The 17,838-nt window shown below is 40.7% G+C and overlaps 1 protein-coding gene across 2 annotated transcripts in view; it reads left to right on the top strand.

Moving 5' to 3' along the window:
* Window positions 1–3,191: 3,191 nt before the first annotated feature.
* The window catches only part of lrrc4bb (leucine rich repeat containing 4Bb), a 53,411-nt gene continuing 38,764 nt past the window's right edge, over window positions 3,192–17,838 (top strand). Inside the window, exons 1-3 of one of the 2 annotated variants that reach the window (XM_079493184.1) lie at window positions 3,192–3,322; window positions 3,441–3,650; window positions 4,704–4,820. The gene's annotated coding sequence lies outside the window, so the exon portion shown is untranslated. Of the gene's footprint in view, window positions 3,323–3,440; window positions 3,651–4,688; window positions 4,821–17,838 lie in introns of both variants that reach the window. The other variant, XM_079493183.1, reaches the window with a different exon arrangement.

Below are 17,838 nucleotides of genomic sequence, written 5' to 3'. Positions count from 1 at the left end.
AATTGGTATGCCAGGGCTAAAATGCAAGTTTTTATACAGTATGAATAGTAAGCGAAACCATCGGAGAGTTTACAAATTGATGTAACAATTTGAATGGCCTCAAATCTCTCCATATTATATTAGAAGAGTTATCAATGTCTTTGATGCCAATAGCTGAAAGATTTAGGTGACATTGGTTCAAAGACTGCTGTGGTATTCATTGACATTATAGTCTCTAATAATTAATATGTTGGTTTTACTTTCTGAATGACCAACATTGAGACAACCATATTGGGTGAAGAAGACCCAAAGACATATTTTGTAACAGTAATTGATTTTTTTAAGCGGGATTTATACTGTTTTCAATACAAGAGACTTTTTCTTCACTAACCTCTTAATATTGATCAAATTGGTCAAAGGTAGTGCAAATATATCTAGTTTCAGTACATGCCTAACTTTAGCAAATCCAATACAAGCATATTGGCATACCTGTAATCCAGATCCATAGATTATACTGTAACACTAGTGAATATAAAAATGTTTACTGGCGTGCCTGTGCACGCACACACACAAGGTCTCTGGTTACCAGTGTGGATGACAATGCAGTTTTGTCTTGTGAATACACACTGTACAGTAGCCACCTATATGTCATAACTACGCAGATTTATACTCCTCAAAACGTTTAGTTTTTATGTTCCATCAAAGTGGAAAAACAGACAAAGGGTTCCCATTGCTCTGCAATCTCAGTCCGCAATGCAGAAATATGTGGAGCAACTAGAGAAGCTTGAGATCAAACACAGTGTACTGTCCATCATGTCAAAACATCTCCTAGACTGAGAAGGAAATGTGTTACCTATTTTCTTCACAAATGCATGAGAATGTTTATTCCCTTATATGTTTGATTCTATGCTGTGATTTAATGTCATTTTAATTGATTATCACCTAAACTTTTACAGAATTCCTCACTTTTAATGGGAAAGGGCACATCTTTGTTGACATTGGTTTAGCAATGCAAGAACAAAAGAAGAGAACATTATGTCTTAAAATAAATTAAAGGTTTTGTTGATTTTATATCTTTGGTTGAATAATTTTTATTTCTGTTCAGTTTTTACAATTCTAGTCTTAGCCACTTGGTGGAGCCCAATTTATGTTAAGGTGCCAGTTGGTGGAGCCCAATTTATGTTAAAAGAAATCAGACCTGTCTGAAGTGAGTGGTACAACAGCGCCCCCTGTTGGTACCATAAACATACATACTGTACATACAGACAGACATAGGGAGGGAGGGACGGACAAAGCTGGGCATAGGAGTGCTGCACCCTATGGTTGCACCACTCAAAAATACAGCTTGGAAAATAATAGGCTAATCACTAAATTTGAATTTGTCCTTAAAACATGACCTTCAAATTGAACTTAGTCTTTATTAAGACATATCGTACCGTCAAATCTAATGAGTAGATCACAGGTGGTGTATTAAATTATAGCTCCATCATTTATTTATTGCTGATTCAATTGTGGTTGAATTAGTTTGGATCAATTGAGCTGAGGACATTAAGAGTTAATATGCCACCTTCATCTTTTTGTTCTGTAATTTTGTGTAATGCCGTCATCTGTTTTGGGAATTGCATTTTTACCGCCGCATCTCTCTAGAGCATTCTGGGGAGAAATAATGACATTGCACATGCTTTTTGATGGGGCTGCAGCCTGCTTTGACTTCACATGGTCTGTTTGATGGATGATTGAGGAGACGGCCTAGCTTACATCATAAAAATATGTAAACCAGCAGCCCTTATTAATTTGTAAAGAAACACCACCGGCTTGTGCCATTAATATGCATATACTGTACTATGATTTAAACATTCACATGCTGCGACCTAGTGTGAGATATATGTGTTATGCAGGAGCCAAGCTTTTTAATGCTGAAATCAATAATCATTCCGTTCAAAGAGAACCCCAATTTGAATTCCTAAGTGGAGCAATTGTAAACTTTTAACTGAATTTTGTATGTGCCAAATTCCTTTCCTGTCTTTTCAGTGTAACACATTAACACATTTCTATTCTCATGTTATTGGGCTTCGCACATTGTAGACAGGCAATCTCATCTTATTGATCAATCTTCTGTTAGTGTCTCTAGGGGCTGACTTTAATCCTTGATGCTGCTGCAGAAAGACTCCATTTTAAGAAACTCTCCCTGGATATATCTCCTGAAATGTGTAATGGAATAAAAATATGAAGAGTAGCCTCCAGTTGACTACTGTAGCTCCTCTGACTATTCACATGCATATTCGGAAGATAGAGAGATCAACTTGAAGCTGATGTAGAAAGATACGTTTGGAGGAATGGTGCCTCTTAATTTCCTGGTAATGGCTGCTGGTTATGCCACAGATCAGATGTATGCAACATAGACAATTCTCACACAATCTCCTCTATTCATTGCCCATGTACAGAACACACACGATTGTCAGATGTCAGATGATTGTCTATTATATATTTAACATGAAATAACGGGTCGACTGGCATGAGATTACAAAATGCCAGATAACGCTGACAATGATATGTATTTTTTCAGTTCTTAAGTACAGGAATCTCATCACGTATAAGCTTTAGTAGTATCTAAACAGAAATGGTTTGACTGAGCTCTGTGATTATGAAACCACTGCAAAGCTGTCACAGCTGTTAACAGACCTTCCTGGGATGTAGCCTCCTAGGAGATATCTAGGGAAGAAAATGTATCACTTACAAAGATATAAGTGTGAAAGCACACACATCCATAAGATAAATACTGGGTGCTGGACAGGAAAAGAAAAATCCACACCCGAAATTGCTACCATAACAACTTTGAATTGTCATCTCTTCAACATAAAAGGCTTCAAACATATACATACCTACAGTACAGTAGTACCTACTTATAATTACCTGGTGCTCCAGTCATGTGATATTGTATTTTCTTTTAATATTGTGCTATGTTTTATTGTATGAGGTGTTTATAATTACCTGGTGCTCCAGTCATGCGATATTGTATTTTCTTTTAATATTGTGCTATGTTTTATTGTATGAGGTGTTTTTCACAAGTTCATGAGCATGTTTGTGAACAATTACTTAAGACAGCTGTGGGTGGAGACAGGGTTGTGACTCATTAGACCAGTGTCAGGGTTAATAGATTGGCAGGTGTTAACACACTGTCTAATTGTGCTCTCCTCTTCATAGTAGTAGCAGTGTGCTGCCAGCAGTGAGAGAGTAGGATAGCTGGCTCATTGGTGTAAATTACAATATTCCAATGGATTTGTTCCAATAATGATGGTGAACCTTTCACTTTTTCATGAAAGCATACAAGGAGCCCTAAACGGTAATAGAAATGCAGCCATTACAAAAACACATACCTCGTGTGGCCAGTTTACTTTCTTCTACCTTAACTACATTTTGTATTTTGCATCATATCTCCTGAAATCAACGTGATAACACAGAATGGAATGGGTGATGTCTACACGCTGGACTCCACCAATTTGCCTACTGGCAAAACAGATTCACATCACCCGATTCACCCCCACCCACCTGGAAAAAAGAGACGTGGCTCTACACAGTTCAACATTCAACAACATCCCTCCAGAGTCCAGACCAGGCTCAGGGATATAATAGGACTCAACCCCAGCCTATGCATCTCAAGAGGAGCGAAGGTGGGTCGATCTTCACTCGGTAGAACCAATGAGAGCATAATTTATAAAAATGCCTAGACTATCATGGTAATATATAATATAAAATAATTTCACATCAAAACAGTGAGTAATAATGCATTGATATAGGCCTACTGGAATTGTTCAGGAATATAATAAAACACATTTACATGTGTTAATGGAAAGGTTATAGAAATGTTGTCCAATGTTTATTGTTTGCCATAATATATGTTTTAATCTCACTAGTTTTGAAACCATGTAGCCATGTGAATGTGATTAGTAAATTCTCCAGAGCATTAATGTCAGCAAACTTGTATTTATTGAGCACCATGTTTGCATTGCAAAAAGATAAATGTTCAGCATAAACCGGAATAGAGTAAGAAACAACAGAAAAAAAGACCATCATACGATACATTGCAGGTGGAATTTATAAATACATTTTCTTTTCTTTTTTTCTTTCTTCATTCCCACTCTCCCCTCTCGTTACAGTCATATTATTTTATACAGTTTGTTTAGTGCCTTTTTTCTTTTCTATTTTCCCCCTTTGGCTGTTATATTTTGGCTAATGATCTGGCATTTAAAAAGTGGAGATGATGGAACACTTGATACTGTATTAAGCTGTGTCTTATGCAAAATGTATTTAGAAGTTTCTCAGGTTCTGTGGAGAAAGTATATTAGAGACTGAAGAGTAGAGTGAATGGAGAAATTGTCCGTGACAAGAGGTCCCTTAATTTGTGCCACATTTTGCCCTGCTCTGTTCCATTCAGGTCAAAAAGAGTCAGAGTGCTGGTGAGATATACAAGCTCACAGAGGGCTGCGAGCTTGTACTCTACATCTGCTATTTCTTTTTAATCTCGAAAGTGTTTGAATAATCTTGAATTCTACTGCGGGGTCTAGGCCTATACTGTATATGGAATGCAACTCTGGGTGGGTGGTCACTGGATGTTACTTTACACTTGTCATCATGTTGCATCACCACCAGGCATATTTAAAGCAGAGCTCAGGAATGGAAAAATTGAATATGTTTCCTTTTTCCATGAGACTGTGATGATCCAGTTGCAAACTTGGCCTTGGGGGAGAAACAGCAGCTATAGCTATTCCAGTGCACATCACCACCGTCCGAAGCTGAACCCCTCCACAGAACATGATTCTACCAACTTCACCACACTCAAGGTACTGTAGCAAGCACATCAGACACTGGATTCATTTCAGAGACTGGAAACTTACTAATGAGAGTTTGGATGGTAGCCCAAAGCAATTTATGCTATAATTTAATAATAATTTGGTATCTGCAATACACATTGAAACCTGATTAACATTAAACATTTAACAATTAACATTAAACTCACCAACTTTATAGGCTATCTGTCAAGTTTTATTTTTTACACCAGTAAGACGCCTGGGGGCGAGCTGAAACAACAGAGCTTCTTAATACGGCACAGTTGAGAAGCAGGAGTTAAACTATTAATCTGGTGTCAGTGAGATCAGATAGGTAGAGTTGCTGGCTGGCTCCATATATGTAGATCTAGGTTATGATCCAGTCTTCTCCATGTATGGATATCCAGGGTTTGATGAGGTCAGTGTCGTGATCTTCATATCCAGGTGATGATAGTCAGCTCCACATATGAAGATCCATGTGTTGTACCAACTTGATTGGTACAACACAAGTCAGAACATGCCGCGGCAGCAATCCAACTCGCGGCTCCCACTGGCACAGCTGCTTTCAACATTGCTGGAACCACATTGCACTCTCTGTTGGCCCTGCATGTGCCTCAGCGCTCTGCTGAGGCGCTCTGGATTAAGAGCGTCTGCTAAATGCCTAAATTGTAAATTGTAAATTGCCACACATGCCACCCAAGGCCCTCGGGAACCTGCATTCTTCCAGAATGAAAAATACTACTATCTGGCAGCGGGGCAGTGTCTTGAGTGTACAGGGTTTGATGGGGTCTGGCCATATATGGAGCATGTCTTGAGTGTACAGGGTTTGATGGGGTCTGGACATATATGGAGCATGTCTTGAGTGTACAGGGTTTGATGAGGTCTGGCCATATATGGAGCATGTCTTGAGTGTACAGGGTTTGATGAGGTCAGATCAATATATGGAATGTCAGAGTAGGTCAGCTCCATATATGCAGAATCTAAGGGTGGCAGCGGGGGCAGTGTCTTGAGTGTACAGAGTTTGATGAGGTCAGATGAGGTCAGATCAACATATGGAATGAATTCTGTATTGGCCAAATATGGAGCGTGTCACAAGGTGTGACTGACAGACTGACAGTTTTAGTGTGACTGACTTCACAGTAAACTGCAACCTACGGTCACAAAAACTCCACTGTAGATATTTTATTAACTACTTTCTGTCTTTGTAGTTTGTACTGTAATTGTTCGAGTTTGGAAACATTTGTTGGCAATCACTCAACCATCCTCAAAATGGTCATAATGTACGAGGCAGCAGGACGTTGCGTTATAGAAAACGAACACTTCCAAATAATCACCTGCACGGAATTCATTGACAGAAAGTAGCTTTATATAACAAAACCTTTGCTGCAATATTTGTGAGTTTAACATTGTTTAATACAAGCAGATAGGACTTTTCAGTTTCAATGAAATGGACCGTCAAGGGTCAGTATTGCAACACTAGATGCCAGATTATAGCATCTAAGTTGCTTGTGGCTATTTGGAGGGTAGAAAGTGGATTTTACAGACCGTGTGACCTGGCCAATGATGGTGCAGAAGTCAAGAAGAATACAAAAAGATGGACAGCCTTCTGTGTTGATGCCTTAGGCTATTGTTCTTTCGCTGTTGTAGGCATAGGGGCCCAAAAGGAGAGATGGGAATGAATCATATTGTCTATTGAATTAAAGGCTGATGCAAAATCTTCATACTGGGTACTGTTAAATGTTTTTTTTTGTGGCTTTCGCCTTTATTTTATATTTGTTATGGAGGGACAGACAGTAGGCTGACAGGAAATGGGGAGAGAGATGGGGGAGTGACATGCAGTAAAGGCCGTCGGGATCGGGAGTCGAACCCGGGGCACACTGCCAGACTGGATCACCAGCCAAGGTGCCTGGACCGCTGAGCCACGGCCCAGGCCATGCTGGGTACTGTTGAAGGGTTTGAGTCATGACAGGATGGACAGCTGCTGTAGTCACCTTATTTGCTAGCCAGCACATTAAGTATAATCTTGCGTGATACAAAATGAATCTTTTAAGCAAGTGCTCACGATTGGGCTGAAACTTTCCACAATGTCTAGAGAAGTTCATGGACATTTTTTTTTAATGTTTTAAACTTTTACAAATTTATACTGTCTGGAACTCTGGAAGTCAATGGAGAGGCAGCTTGCGCTGAAACTCTTGCCAAAATATAGAGATGCCTGAAGTCACAGTACTGAAGTCATACATTCATCAACAATAATTGCCACTCAATTCTGGGAACTCAGATAGTATGCTAATTTATTTATTTAATCCGTTACAAATAGAATTTGTTTATCCTGTATCCTCAATGAGTTCTCTCCTGTCCTTGGATTACACTCATATTCCGACCTGAAGATTTATTTCCTGTTTTAAAAGTTCTGGAGTGACAGGGAGACATATGTTACTGAACAAAAACTCTATTGTAATGTTTGCTCTCGGAAGAATATAGAGCTATTTAACACTGATTTGAACTAAAACAAATCATTTGGTAGTAGGCCTAGTAGATTCTAAAGTAGCCTGCATGTCAGCTCAGTTTCGCTTTTGTCGTTTTATGGTATGCCATTACTACTGAACGTATCAGTGGCATATTAAGTCAGTAGTTTAGTCATGCAAAACAATTGTAACAAGAAAAGTCCAATGTGTCGTGATTGCAGCCTTCAGGAACCTGCATGAGGAACCTGAGTAGGTGAAATAGCCTTTCTATGACATACTGTACAGTTCTATTCGTACTTGTGGCGCAACCTACGTATGGGCAGAAATGAACCATTGTCAGAAACCCAAAGGTCCGGGGGATGCTTTCCCTCGCCCAAACACCTGTTGTGTTTGTATGGAAGCTTGTCCAAGCCGGATGCCCCGCGGTGGATTCAAATCCCTATCGTGGTCGTTGGACAGGTACCCTGTGCTACCGAGCCGCGACATACCAAAGCCTACGCGGGTTGTGCCGTCGACGCGTTGTGATTGGCCAGTCGCTGTGATTGACAGCCTAAACCTAACCCTAACCCTAACCTTAACCTCAGTAAAACTATACCTAAACCTAACCCTAACCTTAACCTCAAGAAAACTATACCTAATCCTAACCCTAACCTTAACCTCAGTAAACGTAACTTGCCCGGGGGCGTGGTTATAAACACAACCCGTGTAGGAATTAATATGTAGCTACCGAGCCCCATGGACAATTGGACACCTTTTCTAATTAATCTTTGTAATTAATTTCTCCATTGCATGGAGATATTACAATGCTATACAACTACCGTGACATTCTAGGCAACTGATGGCATAAGTAAGAAGACAACACACACACACTTGTTCTCCTCTGCATTGATTTATTTAAAGGTTTGGATCAAAAGGACCTTTCTCAAGAAGACAACAGTTTGCAGAAGGTCATTTCCTGTTTCAGAATAACAATCCCCTGTGCCCTCCACACTCCCCCATATACTGTAGAACCATAGATTTGTTGAGATGACAGAAGGAGCTATTTCATATAAAAAATCACACCCGTGTGAAGTGAGGGGCGCTACTATATTAAAGTCTCAACTCATGTTGATTAGGTGATGTAATGGTGATGTAAAACAAACGGTGCCAACACAAACATTAAACGCCATTAACAATAAAGAGACAATATGACGTAAATTTTCCCTTTATTACTTGTACAGGCAGAGCGCGCAAGTAAAGTTGTTTGTCCGGTGCTCCGATGCGTATGCCGTAGCTGCATGATTTGTAGCTAATGAAAATACCATTACAAACATTGAAGTTAGAGACACCTATTACTCAGACCATGATTTAGTATTGATATCACTAAAATCCTAAATTAAGTCAAATTAAAGCAAGGACATTGAAGGTTTAAAATAAATAATATTATACGTGATAACATTTCATCATTTTCATCTGATATCCATGTTTTATTTTTCTTACACTACAAGTGGATCCTGGACACTTCTAAACCGATGGTACTGTACCATACTTCAAAATCCTTTTTTTTTTTTTTACCTCCAATGACGTACGTAGCACATAGCTAGACCTAATAACTCAATATTGAAACCAATATTTCACAGAGAGGCTGAGATTTGAAAGTTCGTAGCGGCCGACAGTACTTGCGCGCTCTGCTTGCGCACTAGTAGGCCATTTATGGCCTACTTGTGTGCAACGCGCAAGTAGGCACTTGACAGAGTGCAGTTCTAGTTGTCAATGCGTTTACTAAACAAACTTTGAACTAAAGACAAACATTAAACCTGTGTATAGGAGGGGCTAGCGCCCCTCAAAAACTAGGCGGTGATGAAAAAGTGACCACTTACGCCCTTTTCCCCCCAAACAAATCTACAAGCTCACAACGCATTGTGATGCGATGCATTGTGAGCTTGTAGATCTGCTATTTTTTGCCACCTTAGGCCTGTATGCCAAAAATAGGAAGTGTTTATAAGCGTCTATCTACAATCTGATTAATCTACACAAAATATTAAGAGGTTGAGGAAATATGAATTTAAATAGCTGAAAGCTAGCGAGGAAGAACTTAATTGGCTGGCAGTGCACAGAGCCCCCTGGCCATATTCCTATCAAATGTCTTGGGAATGAATTGGAACACTAAATGTGAGTCAGGCCTAGTAATCACCCTACCATTGTCCGACCTCAAATGCTCTTGTGGCTGAATGGAAGCAAATTGCATTGCAGCAGTAATGTTCCAATTAGTGAAAATGGTGGTAATGGTGGTAAATGTTATAGTAACGAAAGGGGGACCAACTCTCTTTTTTTTAATACCCTTTTAGACACTCATGTTGGGTGATTAGGCCCTGCTCATATTTGGCGTTCCACTTCATTTCAAAGGTTAGGGTTAAGGTCAGGGCTGTGTGCAGACCAGGCTTCTCCACTTATCTCAATAACAACACTTTATCTCTGTATGGTGGAGAGTGGGAGTGGGGGGGGTGGGGCGGGGGGGCGTGGGTGATTGTCATTCTGAAACGGCAGATGGCCTTCCACAAACATTTGAGAGAGAAGCTGATCAACAGCTAAAGGACAAGCACATGCCAGACCTACTAGGCTGGATCAGAAACAGGAACAGTATTCAGTATAAAAATCAGACCCGTCTGAACTGATTGGTACGGTACTATACTGTACTGTACTGTACTGTACTGTACTGTACGGTACTGTACTGTACTGTACTGTACTGTACTGTACTGTACTGTACTGTACTGTACTGTACTGTACATACTGCAGAACAGTACTGTGCTGTTCTGCTGTGCTCGTACTGTACTACTCGTACTATACTCATACTGTAGTGTAATACTGTACTGTACTGTGCTCATACTGTACTGCACGGGTAATGTACTCTGCTGTGCTGTACTAGTCATACTGTACTGTAGTATCCATACTGTACTGTACTACTCTGTGCTGTACTGTACTGTAGTATTCTGTACTGTACTGTACTGTACTGTACTGTACTGTACTGTACTGTACTGTACTGTACTGTACTGTACTGTATTGTACTACTCCGTATTTTACTGTACTGCACTGTACTACTTGGTACTGTACTGTACTACTCCGTACTGTACAGTACTACTCCATAGTGTACGGTACTGTACTGTACTACTCTGTACTGTACTAATTGTACTGTACTGTACTCCTCCCTGGTGTGTGTGTGTGTGTGTGTGTGTGTGTGTGTGTGTGTGTGTGTGTGTGTGTGTGTGTGTGTGTGTGTGTGTGTGTGTGTGTGTGTGTGTGTGTGTGTGTGTGTGTGTGTGTGTGTGTGTGTGTGTGTGTGTGTGTGTGTGTGTGTGTGTGTGTGTGTGTGTGTGTGTGTGTGTGTGTGTGTGTGTGCTGCTCAACAGTGCCAGACAGACATATACATACATGATTCTGAATCCATTACAAGCATTCGTTTTGCACAAAAAAGCACTCCTTGGGCTAAAAACGGCCATAGCCACTTGCCCAATGTGCCCAAAACTAATGCTTGCAATGGATTCAGAATCATGAATAACCCCTAGTTTGACACATTACATGCAACTTTTTTTTTTTTCAACAATATATTTATTTTCTTTTTTACACACAAATGACAATACAAATATACAAAAAACAACAACAATGAACAGTACAAGACAATTACTGATATAAAGAAAGCAAAACAACAATAACCAAAAACAACAAAACAAAACAAAAAACAACAACAACAGCACTACTCCTCTTCAGCTCCATCCATTAAATGTGACAAATTATTGTTCTTTATGTATCTCATAAAACGGCCCCACACCTCCTGAAACATTTCTTGTTTGTCCTTAAGAATGTAAGCAATCTTTTCCAAAGGTAGACATAAAGACAATTCTCTGAACCACTGCGTAATACTTGGTTTGTCCGGCCTCTTCCAGGTCAATGCTATCACTCTATTAGCTTGTAAAAGACCATTACATGCAACTTAAAGCGTAATTAAAATTAGACATGTTTGCCTTATAGCCTATAGGATGTTAATGGTACTCAACTTTCAAACCCTGAATTTACCATGATCCAAAATGTATATAATTCACCATTTTTTATTTGTTATTTGGATTTCTTTTGGGACAAATCTTAGATTGACTGGCCTATAACATATGGCTTTGGTTGCAACATGCACAACTTTCTTCTCTTGAATTTAGAGTGCAGAATGCAGAATCTAAACATACTGGCTATACATACTGTAAGTGGGGTTGTTTTATGTTTTCATGCTGTAATTTAGATTTCATAATGCCCCTGTGCACCATTGGATATAAATATCTCATCCATGCCATATTTAGATCAAGGAGTTGCTTAGCTTTCAAACAGACTATGACATCACTCTACAGTATATAGCCTACCATTAAAATGGTGTGACACCAAAAGGACCGTATGTAGGCTTCTGGAAATGGAGAATGACTACAAAGCCGATATCGGTGTCTCTTTTTTGCGATATGTTTCACAATATTACAGCACCTTGTCTGCATTGGGAAATTGAATGTCCTTAAATCAGAGTATTTTGTTTCTCTTTCTCAGCAGTTCTGGTTCAGTATCGATCCCCCTCCGATGGGGACAGGGACATTGGCTACTATTTCTAGTTACCTGAGACTGCAAGGGGTCCCTGCCCACTTAAACAGCTACAAAGAGCCTGAATTGGATCTGATAGAAAATATAAGATCGGGTCATGTGGATCTCAAGATTCACATGGGAACGACGTGGATCTCGGACTTCATGTGGCTAGCCTGTGACGCCAGTTGTCGATTGAAGTTTGAACGATTGAATACTTTATTAGTTAGAAATGTAAACGGCATGTGGTAAAATCAGACATTAAGACTCAAGGGATAACACAAAAACGTCCTGTGGACTTGTTTCCATTGTGGTTCTATATCTGTGTATTTAATTCATCAACATAGCATGAAAAAATATCACAATAATAAATGTTATCAACAAACTATGTACAAAAGAGAAAAGGGGAAAATGTCAGCAGTGAATGACACATCCTTTCTATGGGAAATTGCATTTACCTCCACTGGAGGTAAATGCAATTTGGATGGATTGCTTTTCAGGCCAGTGATTCACATTTTTGAATGGTTCGTGTCAGGGAATTCCACATTTTGGTGGCAAAGTAGTAGAATGAGAATTTGAGAATGTTTGTTTGGGTAGTACCAGATTGTTGTCTATGATGTATTACCGGCACTGTGCCTGGGAAATCTGGCACTACTCGGTCCAGCGGTTTGCGAGATTACGACGGGACAGACAGACTATCATTGAAATTCTCATTAGTTATTATTTAGATTTAGTCTTAGTTTTAGTTGTACAGTTACTATGGGGAAAGCCTTGATTCATAGAAGCTGAAAAAGTTAGGTTGAATGAATGCATGATATCAGATATGATGGTAGAAAGACAAAGCTGATTTGACATGATTGCAGTAAAAAATGACATAGTTCATTTTATTTTTTCAGTTACTTTTTAGTTTTTATGTAAGTTTCTGTTAACAAAAGAACTATGTCCCATTTACCTTTAGTCTTGGTTTCAATGAACCATAATAACCAAGCCTTTTTTGATTGATTGAATAGTTTATTAGACAGCAGAACGTATAAACGGAGTACAGTCAAACACTCAGTCCAAAAGTGATAGCACCAATTTGTTTCCATTTAGGCCCTTTGCAATCAATTCATAGACATGACATGAACAATAACAACAGAATTCAATATCATCATAGGTAAAAAACAACCCATGACAACACAGTCAAAATTAAAACACTGTATACATAATGAGGGGGAAAAGGAAAAGGGGGATCATTTCCTCTCCCTTGGGCCTGCTGAAAGGTGGATTTTCAGGCCTGTTTTAAAAGATGCAAGTGATTTGCATTTTTTGAGGGAGGGGGTCAGGGCATTCCACGCTTGGGTGGCGGTGCTGTAGAAAGAGCATTTACCCATATTTGTTTTAAAAATGGGTAGTATCATATTTGTTGTTCTCGCCCCCTCTAGTATTGTGGCTGTGGGTGTTGCTGATTTAATTTTGTTTAGGTAGTTAGTCAGGTATGCGGGCACTGAGGGCATTGAGGGCAAGGTTTACAATCCTATAGATGGCAAACCTTCTACAGAACCACGCTGTAAAACACCCAATGTCCCCAGCAGCCCATGTCTTGTTTACGCTTGTTTCTGTTCATATTCTCATTCTGTCTCTGTCAGGGTTCTTGGGGAAAGTGCTGTGATGGATGCAGGTTACCAAATGACTAATGACTGAGAAGTTTTCTCTGTTCTCTTTTTTCCCCCCATCCCGTCCCATCAAGTCCCATCCTCATTCACTTAATGGCTAGCACCCAGTATTTTTACCAATGCACTCACTCAGCTGAGAGGGAAAGAGGGGGAAGATGAATGCCTAATGTTGTACTCCTTTTTCTTTTTTTCACTCTCCTTTTTTTGTGCTGAATGAAAAACAGATTCAATAATTCACTTGGCTGTGAAGAGAGGATGTCAATTATTCCACTTCTCTTGAGTCCAGTGATGCACTACTTTAATTCCCTTTTAATTGGAGATGAAAAATCCAGCAGGCCTGAGTGTCGTGGTGCCAGTGAGAATGGCTTTTTAGGTAATGCAGTATAAATGATGTGGTGCCATCGTGAGGGCACCACAGCTGAATTACATAACCCCAGGCAAGTGACTGGTGCAACGCAAACAACTTCAGCACCTAAGATAGGTTGGGGCTGTTATTTTCAGGACCATGGGGCTCGCTCTGATGTTGGGTGGTCCATTTGTTGTGCTACAAGGCTTACTACTCACAGAACACCGCTTTCAAGTATTGCTATCACAAATACAATCTGGCACCGAGGCGGATGTGGGCTGATCCTCCACTGTGTTCAACTATTATGCTATTATGTTAGCTATTATATAATTAGTTGTGCTTGCCTATTGAGAAGGATACAGCTCGTTTTCATTACAGTCGAAGGTCTTGTGTTATACATAATCTCTTTATGAACACCAGTGCTAATTTGATTAATTGTTGCATAATTGTCGTAGTCAAATCCTCCGTGTTCGTTTATTCATTACAATCTCAGAGTTAAATTAACACTGAAGGTTTTACTGTGGCATTAGATTGGGAGTTGCTCTGGGAGAGATGGGCAACAACAGCCTATATTCTACTCACTTTAGACCTAACCGCTTATCTCAGTGGTCATGTTCCCCTCCACAGAATACAAATAGTTTCCACCTACATAATGCACTGTACTAGGCTGTTGAAATCCCATGGTCTAGTAGTCTATACAGAGAACTCACTAGCAGCGAGTGAGTGAAGTGTCAAAGTTGGACACACCGCCAGCACATGTTCAGTTGACACTCATCCTCCACCACCTTGGCTATGTGAGCAGGAGCGCTTGACTGAGAGGTTTATTATGCCTCTTCCGACCAGGTGGTTGGCAGGCAGCGAGGCACATATCACCACATTGCTGCATCAGCCAAAGTGTGAGTCTGCCATCTCTGGCATCACAGTGTCTCTGGACTAACGTCACTGGAATAATAAAAAGATGCAGAGATGTCAATCAAATATGAAATGGTGTTGCTTGTTAATGTGATGCCGTATCCCCCCCCCCCTATAAATATATCCATTTTCTGTTGCCCCCCTCCCTCCCAGACACACACAATGTTTCCCTCCCGTTGTAGCAGTCTGTGGACTTGATTTTGTGTACCATTGAGCCCCGATTTGTACTTTGTCGTAAGATGGTCACAATGGTGTCGCGTGCCTGAAAATAGTAGATCTGAAAGCTCACAACTTGTCACGTCCATGTCCGCAGTGCGTTGTGAGCTCGCGGATCTATTTTTGAGGCGTGTGACACTGCTGTACGACGAAGCGTACGGGACTTCCACTTTTCGAGTGGTGTGATGCAGAGAGATGGAAGACGGGCACGAAGTACTGCACGGGTAAAAAATAAAAAAACATCTTAGGTTCTCGGGTTCTTCAGGGAGTGAGAGAAAGGCTTTGATGTGGTGGCGTATCATGGAGGCAAATAACACACTTTGATATTTCACAAGCCATCTCTACTAAAAAAAACATCAACAACGCTCGCAAGCGCACGCACACGCACACACACACACACACACACACACACACACACACACACACACACACACACACACACACACACACACAGAGTATACATGCTCTTACGCATGCACATACAGTGTACACGGTAGCGATGCAGGCATATACCATCAACGTATGACACGGTTTGAATTATTTCCGCCCAGATGAAACATCCCCCGTTATTGTGACTGTGAGGATATTTGTCTTGCGTTTCTGAAAGCTCCAATTCTTCCAGGGATGAGGTGGGTGAATATCTGTCCCATTTGATTTTTTTGAGGAAGATAAATTAGGGTTTGGATGAATTACATAAAAGGTAATGTATTCATAAAAGCTGTGATGAGTGCAGCTGTCTCCAGCAGCTGACATCCAGTCGGAGACAGGCCACCCAGGGAGGTGGAGCCGTGTGTGTGTGTGTGTGTGTGTGTGTGGTGTGTGTGTGTGTGTGTGTGTGTGTGTGTGTGTGTGTGTGTGTGTGTGTGTGTGTGTGTGTGTGTGTGTGTGTGTGTGTGTGTGTGTGTGTGTGTGTGTGTGTGTGTGTGTGTGTGTGTGTGTGTGTGTGTGTGTGTGTGTGTGTGTGTGTGTGTGTGTGTGTGTGTGTGTGTGTGTGTGTGTGTGTGTGTGTGTGTGTGTGTGTGTGTGTGTGTGTGCGTGCGCGCGCGCGCGCGCGCGACTATGAGCACATGTGCATACATAAGTGTGCAACTGTTATTTAGATGCAAATAATAATTACTTCACACTGTTACCTTTAGTGGTAGCTTAATTGGGTTACATTTTTTTACTAAGTACCAATACTCAACGGAGCTTCTTGTGGCCTTGTTTTGGATTCACATCATCTACATATGATGAGGAATATTAGAGATGCAAATTTGTATTCTTGAATACTGTGTGTTTTAATAGCAGGTACTAATCCTGAGGTGTTTACACCAGCATGACAGGGTATTCTCCTCGCCATAGAACGGATGGTGGCCAGTGGGGTGAAGAATTCATTGATCATTATCGTTGTGAAATGTATTGTAAAGAATAGACATGGGTTATATCACCGAGCTATCTCATATGACAATCCAAATTGTGGTAATATGAAAATGATTTCGGCTGTGGAGGAAGTTGTTTTCGGAGAGACATATACTGTAAGACGTTGAGCAGGTCAATATTTTGACATAAACACTTGGCACTAAAATGCATTGCGCGGATGCCCTTTAGAATGATGATTTTCCTGCCTGTTTGCCGTCTTTCACACATGGTGATGGGATGCCCTTTTGTTTTGTCCCATTTACATGATGTTCACGTAGCTTTGAAGCATTCGCGAGGGGCATGCTTTGCTCTATGTGCACAATAATCTAGTACCGATTTTCAGTGTGTCTGATGGCTTCTGCTTCACAGAAAGGACCAATTTGACTTGAATCCTACAATCACAACACCAAGGAGGTCACCTAGGCATAGGCTCCTTCAGACAGCTTTAAGTGCTTAAGTGGTCCTTGGGTGGCCCTTATGTGGAAAGCATAAATACCCTCCTCAGGTAACTGAAATGTCAACAATATACTTTTTGCATCGTTTACTCTGTTGTTTATTTGAATTAAGTGCTGGGGTAGTGGTTCTATTCATCACCAGCAAACCTTTTGTAAACTACCCACTGCCTAGTTTGTATTATATCCCTTCAAAGACACACACCTAGAAAGCCCAAGCACGAGATGTATAATAATCCACTTCAAAGTCCTAACGCGTGGATTTGTCGACTCAGGTGCGGTCTTGCTTTCCTGAAGTTGTCGATGCATCAGATATGTTGCCGTATTTCCCGCAGATGTTGTGGCGAGGTTGATCTTGCCGTGTCAGCCTCAGGATGAAGCTTGTTATTCTCGTCAGTAAGACATTGGGCTCCCACTCTAATTAGAACACATCTCCCGGTGAGTCAGCCGCTAAGGTCTGGCTGCTCCTGTGTTCTAATCAGCCTTCTACCTCGCTTTGGCCATGCCGCACACACAGACAGACATTAAACAATCTTGACAAATGGATACAAGAACAAGGCGATAGCACTGAACAACTGTTTCTAATTTGGAAGAATGTTTCAGCATTTCACATGTAAATCTTGAAAGGGTGCTTGTCACACCCAATCTTGTCTTTGCCGTCTCTCCCCAGATCTCTCTGCAGGGGACCAGTTAAAAAGCATGGGGAGCGAGGTACCGGTGGATCGATCATTTGTGGCACAAATGCAGAAATGCAAGAATATCATCTTGGGTGGCAAAACACTGCCTGTATAGACCTGTGGTTGTGCCGACAGTAAAAGTCAACACTACTGTCCAAACCTTATTGCTTAATACGCTCTGTATGTTTTGTGGGTCGTGCTCCTATACCTACAAGTCCCACAAAAAAGAGTCACACTTGCAGACTTTTAAGTCGGTCAAACATTGGCGCAAGGTAGTTGTGTAGCGTGTATCATTAGGGGCTGGAGACTCTACCACAGTTGTCAT

Source organism: Electrona antarctica, assembly GCF_951216825.1.
Source record: "Electrona antarctica genome assembly, chromosome: 22".
Taxonomy (NCBI): domain Eukaryota; kingdom Metazoa; phylum Chordata; class Actinopteri; order Myctophiformes; family Myctophidae; genus Electrona; species Electrona antarctica.
Note: the sequence above shows the minus strand (reverse complement) of the source record. Positions and strands in the feature narration are given on the sequence as shown.